Source organism: Protobothrops mucrosquamatus, unplaced genomic scaffold (genome assembly GCF_001527695.2).
Source record: "Protobothrops mucrosquamatus isolate PMUCROS unplaced genomic scaffold, P.Mucros_1.0 scaffold897, whole genome shotgun sequence".
In the NCBI taxonomy this organism is placed as follows: domain Eukaryota; kingdom Metazoa; phylum Chordata; class Lepidosauria; order Squamata; family Viperidae; genus Protobothrops; species Protobothrops mucrosquamatus.
Genome location: NW_015387149.1, coordinates 36584 through 44828, shown reverse-complemented (window position 1 = coordinate 44828; position 8245 = coordinate 36584).

Sequence of the window (8245 nt, the reverse complement as noted above, 5' to 3'; positions counted from 1 at the left end):
TCTTCCTGCAATGTGAAGAACAACGTGCTACTACAGTGGTGGTGAACCTATGGCACGCGTGCCAGAGGTGGCACTCAGAGCCCTTTCAGAGGTGGCACTCAGAGCCCTTTCAGAGGTGGCACTCAGAGCCCATCCCTCTTCAACCAGCTGCCCACTAACTCGCCGAGTCCCACGTGGTCGGATGCATCCCAGCATGGCTGGTTTCCCTCCCCACTGTCCCATCCCTCCTGGCCTCGCATGCTCTCCTTTTCCCGGGCACAACCCACTGCATGGCCTCCTCAGCTGTCGGCCGGCCTTCCAGCTCAGAGGTGGCTTATCTGAATTGCTGGTGGCGGGCTGCAGAGCCACAGAGTGCACGGGTTGAGGGGCCAGCAGGCTGTGGCTGCTGACGAACACTGTCGGCCCCACGCGCTCGCTGGCCTCTGTGTGCAGGGGCCGATGGTGTCAGGCAGCAGGCGCCCCAGCCCCTGCCTCACCTTGCCTTGTGACAATGGTACCCCCGCCCTGCCTCGCCTCGCCCCACCCTGCAGGACAAGCCTCCTGCCTACCTCCCCACCTGCCAGAGACCCCCTAGATCTCCCCTAACCCTGCCCTTCCCCCACAGGTGTCCCTCCTCACGAGCAACATCGAGGTGACCACGCCCACCTTGGCCACACCCACCCAGTCTGCCATGACCACCACAGCCATGCCCATCCAGTGGGCCACGCCCACCTGGCACCCAGCGATAAATAAATGGGTTTTGGGTTGCAGTTTAGGCACTCGATCTCTAAAAGGTTCGCCATCACTGTGCTAGTATTTGAAAGATATCATTTGCTTAATCCTGTATCCATCAATATTTCAAACTATATTTAGGCTTTCCATAAAGATTACAGTCTTCATCAAGATAAACTACAGCAAGAAGATCAAAGCTTTCGCCTCTTTTTAACCCTTTTGGTGACAGCAGAATAGCATCCAGCAGCATTAATAGATGCTTCTCCTCTAATTTGTGGGCAGTGGATGATGCTTCACTCTAACATTCCACTACAGAACTGATCCAGAAATTGAGTCTTGTCTTGACAGAGTAAGAGCCTTACCATAAAATGAGATGTGAAAATCTTTGGCACAGTCTGATGAATATGTGGTATCTACTGCCCCCTTGTGCTAAGATCTGGGATAACTTCAGGCTGGAAATTAAGCACACACAGGGAAGTACAGGTAATTTTTATTTGGTCATCAATCAGCTCAAAATGTACAGAAAGAGACAAATAGAAATATTAAGACTACATAAAACAAGAGCATACTGAAACCAAAACCATTACAAGATAGTTCCTAACACTAACAGAATCTTAGCAGTATAAGTATAATCTACGATAACTTCAGCATTATTGATCTGAAAAAGAGTTTTTAAAAAATCACTCCTGGACCAATTTTTTCCTTCTTTCCATTGCAGCAACTAAAAACTACTGAGCGCATGATAGAAGGTGTCAAATCTTTTAAAAGAAACTTCACAAGGTGCTTGTCTGATCTTCCAGCATGTTTGCATAAAATGTGTAAATAGGATTAGCTGGGATGATCCTATAAAATGTATAATTTAGTAAAAACATGGGTGATTGTTTTTATTTCATTAATGCCATATAAACAGATATGCTCAGTTAATGACATTTTAGCATACCTGTTTTGTAGCACTGCAAAGGGAATGATGCTAATCTAGTTTTAAAGAATGCTTTCTTTCGCTTAGGAAAAATAAGAGAAAATAATTTGCTGGTTTCCATTTGACAGTCAAAGTTCTGTTATTCTGGGACAGCCTGTTTCCTTAATCTAATGTTCCATATCATTCATTCTTTGGATGACCATTTTCTTAGTCTGGTTGTATCCCAACGACATTAAAAATAATGCTGAAGTTTATTGTTTAGCACACATGAATCGTCTCCCGAGTATAAAGGTAAAATATTATTTCATGAATTGGTAGCTGAGACCACTGTTTCTAATTCTGACTTAGTATCATCAAGGTTGCTTATTATATTTCTTTTATGTTCTTGAAAAAGATGAAAAGGGTCTGTAATAAGTCACCTTTTTCTCCTTGAAAGTCTTGGAGGTTATTCATTCATGACTTATTACATGGGGCAGCCTTCAGCAAGTGGGGGCACTATTTCCCACTCCCACTCCATCTGGCATTCTTCCCAAGGGCAAAAGGGCAAAACCAGTCATCTTGGCAGACTCTGTCATGTGAAAAGTGGGTAGAAATTGTCTGAGTCTTAAAGAGCATTTGAGGCACAACCCTAATTGTTGAAAAGAAAATATTAGTCTCTTAAAGCCATGGAGAATAGGAAGCCCTATTATCTCAGTTGCGTCACTTACATTTGTTTATTCATAACAAAGAGATATATAATACCATTGTCAATATAAGTATTTTTTTATGTGCCACACTAATTGTCTTGCTGTCCTTTTCAGAGCTATGGATCTTTTTTTCCATCAAGATTTTAATTTCTCTGGCTTTCTTTTGGCATCTGACAGCCATTCAAAACTTGTTTTTTCTGTGTGGGCAGCAAGCAAGCATTTATTTTTATTTTTATTTTGCAACCAAGGACAAATCTGTATAGCATTCTGACCAGCTACTGGCTGCTTCATCTTTTCCATTCTCTATTTCCATTCCAATTTCTTTTCCTTCACCCTTGATGATAAAAAGTTCTCAGTGTCCCAGTTTAGTAAGTAATACTATTTATTAACTGTAAATATAACAGGCAAGGGAAACATACTTTTTCCTTGGTATTCGAGGAGTGTTGCATTTTTGGATGCTTATCAATTTTCTTTGGTTTGGAATTCATTTTGTGGTGTTTCTTAAAAATCTTCCAGGAACAGTCTTTCTCATGTTGTGAGTCTTATGCTAACAGTCATTCTATGGCTGATTTTCCTTCCCATTCAGTTTCCAATTTTCAGAAATTCCTGTACTTGGGGAGCTTGGATTGAAGTTCAGATTTCACAATAAATATCTCCCACAGGATAATATTCTTAACAAATTAAAAGAAAGTGAGAACCAAGTAGGAAAAGCAACAAGGACATGAGTTCACTTCAGAATAAAATGGAACTGGTGAGGTCCAATATCAGTTTCCAATTACATTTATAGGTCTACCTGCATTCTTAAAACTGGGATTTGGCACATTATAATCCTCACCTTCAAAAGAAGAAAGATCATAAATCAGTCTCTTAAACAGAAGTAGCAAGTATTTGTATTGGAAATAGCATGCCGGTTGGATTTAGAAAGCATCCTGGCAAATAATCAGAATGGCTTTAGAGCTGGATGATCAACAGTGTTTGGTATTACATTAGTTTGTGGAAAAATACAGCTATAAATCAAAGTCAATCCTATTTCCATTTTTTGTAGATTTCAAAGGAGTCTTTGAATTAGTCTCCAGACTCTAACACAAGCTTACGATCTCTGATAAAACGTTGTCTACAAAAATATACACATACCACAAATGCAGGACAATAGAACTCTGAGATCAAGATCCAGCACAGAAGAATACTTGTTGGTAGTGATATTGACTAAAGCACGGAAGTATTCTTGTTCAACAACTATTTATAAGAGACTCACAGTAAGTATTGCTGAGTTACTGTGAGAAGTGCCTAATTTCAGAAACGTTGGCACAGTGTCCTTTTAGCTTCACACATGCAGTGGCTTTCAAATAGTCATTGAACAATAATACTTCCATGCTTTACTTGATATTCCATACTAGAATTAATAACCATGGCTGATTTTTTCCCCCTCTGGTGGTGGGGGCAGTGGAGAGTACTCAGGATTGACCTGTACCACATTGACTGTATGCAGATTTTTCAGCTCTTCTAGAGAAGCATAAAACTGATGTAAGCTCTGTGTTGTCCCCTCTCCCCCTTCCTTTTTATGATTGGGGACCAGCTGCCTGCAACATTAGGCTGCATTTTTTCTAAAACAAGAGGATAAACTGCCATTTTGTCGGTGATAGGATTAAAAAAATAGAATATGTCATTGTAGTATTTATATTTACTTCTCTGCTGCCAGATTCCAAAAATTTCTGGCATTGCGCACATTAGACTTGCATGTCAACCAGTCAAGAAATAAGTAATTGAGATATACTAACTTAGATGACATGTTCCATAATTTGATTGCTAGTTATTACCAATGCAGGTAAAGAGTGATGATCATACACCTTGACTTGAAATCAAGTGTGCAGTATATAATTATAGACCACCATGATCTGCACACCAACAACTCCACCATGCCCCAACCCAATACTTTAATTAAACTGACATTAAACAAGTAAACATATATGAACATTGACAAGGTTGAATTTATATTCTGCAATATTAAGAGGAGACTTCTTGATCTGGTATTTTCACAGTGATTATACGTTCTGCAATAATAATCTAAATAGATGACAATTCAAGTTATTTGCTTCTAGTTTTGTTGAGACCACTGGCTTCTGATGACCATAAAATGGTAGAACAATTTCAGGCATTTGAGACCATAGAGCTTATTGCTCTTTTGAGGTTATTGAAGGTTATTCATTTGAGGTTATTGAACTTGGGCCCTGGACTTAGAAACATGTCCCTATAGCACCATAGAGGTTTATTTCAAATGAGTTGTCACACAGAGTTACATACCCTATGTAATCTTTCCTGCCCCATAGGTTTTGAATTGACCAACCAAGTTTCATTATTTATGCTGCACATACAATTGGTTTAGTTCAAAAAACCATCATGCCCATATCTTGAGATCTTGATCTAATGCCCTCTTCATAGAAAAATGTTGTGGTTAACTACAGCAGTGGCCCCCAAACTTTCTGGCTTGGCAGACTGGCGAGGAGGAGAGTGCAAGTGGAGCTTTGCATGTGAGCATGGAGTTCCACATGCGAGCTTGCTCACTCGCCTGCTACTTTCGCAGCCCAGTTCTGAATTGGCCACAGCCCAGTACTGGATCATGGCCTGGGGTTGGGGACTCCTGAACTACAGTATTGTCTTCTGAGTTCCATCTGCCCATCCTTTGCTTGATGCAGATCAGTCTATTTCTTACTATAATTCTATGCATGGTGGATTTTGCCTCTTGCCCAAATCTAGGATGTCATAGCTTCAGGAAATGCTTTATTCTTGGTAAGTATAGGTATTCTTTGATTTACAACCATTTGTTTAGTGACTGTTCAAAGTTACAACAGCACAGAAAAAAAGTGATTTACAACCAGCCCTCATGCTTCCAACCATCACAGCATCTCCACAGTCATGTGATCAAAATTCAGGTGCTTGGCTATTGGCATGTCCTTAAAATGATTGCAGCATCGCAATATCATTTTTGAGGCTGTGGTGATTGCCATCTGCGATCTTCCCAGCCAACTTTGGACAATCAAAGTCAACAGGAGGAGGTAGATTGGCCTGATGTCTTCATGATTCACTTAACAACTGCAGTGATTCACTTAATAGCCATGGCAAAAAGGTTGTAAAATCAGGCATTACTCACTTAACAATGGTGTTGCTTAGCAACAGAAATTTGATCCCAATTGTGGTTGTAACTTGGGGACTATCTGCAAGTAATTCACCTCAGTATTTGCTTTTCCTTATATACTGTTACTTTTCTCCTAATCTTGCTGACTCTGACATAAAGTGAAAACAAGGGATTTCACCATGATGGCAAAATAAGGCTTTGTCTATTGTAAACATTTGCAGAAGGCTAAATTAAGAGTTAAGCATTATTCAGACCATTGCCTTTATAGCAAGATGAATTTGTTTCCAATGGCTGCTTCTAGGACATTCTGATTCGGCAAGAGACTCAGAGACACCAGCTTCTGCATTTGATTTACAAGTCATAAAAGAGAAGGTTGAACTTCTCTAATGTGATCATGTTTGCCTGACCTATCCAGTGAAAGGGTATTGGCTTCCCAGTGAATTATGGTTTTATTATATTCAGCTTTAAAAAGCCACCCAGAGACATAGTTTATTTGTGTTCCTCTAGGCTGCAGTATCATAATTAAGTAACTGATGGGCTGTCAGAATTTCAGTGAGCTTTACAAACTCCCATCCCCCACACAGGAGCTCATCTCTTCTAAGATTATACTTGCTTGCCATTGGAAGCATGAATTGGCTTAATCTGTCTACGTTTTCTTCATATTGACCAACCCTTTTTATTCTGACACGAATTAGGCAGACTGTGATTAATTGCCCACAGATTACTGCAGCCTGTTACACCTTTGAAGATGGATCAGAAATGCTAGTTAGAACAAAAGATAGCTACAGCATGAGATTGGCAAATATGAAGCCAAGTGGTCAGTGCTTTGTCAGCTGCACAGAATAGAATCCATTCAGTTTGGAGGGACTGCTTACTATTAGCAGCTTGGGTCAGAATCTGTAAAAGAAATGTTTGCCAGGTGGACTTGCTGGTCTCATTTGATTATCTATGGAAGCCCTCTTCTAAGCAAAATTCAGTAACAGCTACTGAGAAGAAAGCCTTCTGCAGAGATGAACTTCAGTTGTCCAGCTAATGTTTTATTGTTGTTTTTCCTGATTAATTCCATTTTTTCACTGAACTTTTTGCAGTTAGTTCTGGTTTTTAAATCCCTGCATTCTAATAATCATTTAAATATATATTTTACTTTAATATGTTTAGCCTATGGAATGTCTTAATATATTCTGGTGTGCCAGAAAGGTGGTGCTCTCAGATGTATTGAATTTGGCTTTTATTTCTCTTCATCCACACAGTTAATTAATATAGTCGTTTTGCTAGAATCTGAAACTCATCCAACTTGACTTTTAAAAAATAGATAAGGGAAGAAAGATTAGGAAAACCTGTAAACAACTACAGCAGTGATGGCGAACCTTTTAGAGATTGAGTGCCCAAACTGCAACCCCAAACCCACTTATGCATCATAGAGTGCCGGGTGGGTGTGGCCCATTGGGTGGGAGTGGCCCATTGGGTGGGCGTGGCTGCGGTGGTAACGGCAGACTGGGTAGGCCTAAAAAGTTCAATCAATCAATTCCAACTTTGCAAGATTTTTTTTCCCCGTGAGAAGTTGAAATTGACTGATTGAACCTTTTTTTTTTTTTTTTGCACACGGTGGCAAAAGCCTAAAGCAAAAAGGTTTTATAAAACCCAGCTGAAGGCCTAGGACTGGGGTGACAGCACGTGTGCCCACAGAGAGGGCTCTGAGTGCCGCCTCTGGCACCTGTGCCATAGGTTCGCCACCACTGAACTCCAGTGTCAGTCCTAGTAAATTTTACTTTCTTTTTTCCCCTCCCTGCCTTGACTCCAAATCAAAGGCAAGGTACTGTAGGTATCAGCAGGTATGAGGAACTTCTTAGTACAGGAGTCCCTGCCCTCTTTTAGCTAGTTAATCTGTCCCTTTACTCCTCTCTCATTTAGATATCTCCCAAGATTCAAATACTGCAAAATAAAGATACAAGAAGACATCAGAGCATTAACAGTCCTAGGTAGATGGGAAAAAGATCTTGCCATGATTGTGCAACTAGCTACTGTAGATCTTCTTGATCAGGGGTAGGCAACCTTGGCTCTTTTATGACTCGTGGACTTCAACTCCCAGAATTCTTGAGCCAACCATGCTGGCTCAGGAATTCTGGGAGTTGAAGTCCACAAGTCATAAAAGAGCCTAGGTTGCCTGCCCCTGTTCTAGATAGTACAGAATTGAAACTGATTAGCTGCTGTCAAGTAGCCCTTTGAGGTTGGCTATATGAGTGAAAGTAAACAATACAGAGAAATTATAAATAAGAATAGGCATTTCCTTTCTCTTTCCAATATGAAATAGTGGGATTCTGCTCTTTTCTGCTCTTCTCTTCCTTGTTACGGGCATTTATTGAAGTTGTTGTGAAGAATACAGTGGGGAGAAGTAACAGGTCTGACAAGAACATTGGAAATAAATGCAAAGGGAAAAGTCTGGGAATGAAAAGAGCAAAATGGATCAGAGGAGAGTTGGTATATCTGAGTTTTCTATAGTCCCCAAATCTTTGTTACACGTTCAGCAGGTCATCTGATTTTGTCTCCCAGATAATGAGTGGCAAAGCATAACAGATTGTATACACCTTGAGGTTGTCCTTGGATTGTGTCAGAATAAAGGGAGAATGCTGGCTTTATACCATTGCAGTCAATGACGATATAAACTTGTCCCATTTGCTTTGTCAAGGCGTGAGTGTGCTGTGATTCAGTGCAAGAGAGAATAGGCCCTATATTTTATACTTACGCTTTCATAGCTGCAATAATGCATAAAGTTTCAGAACAAAAGATAAATATGTA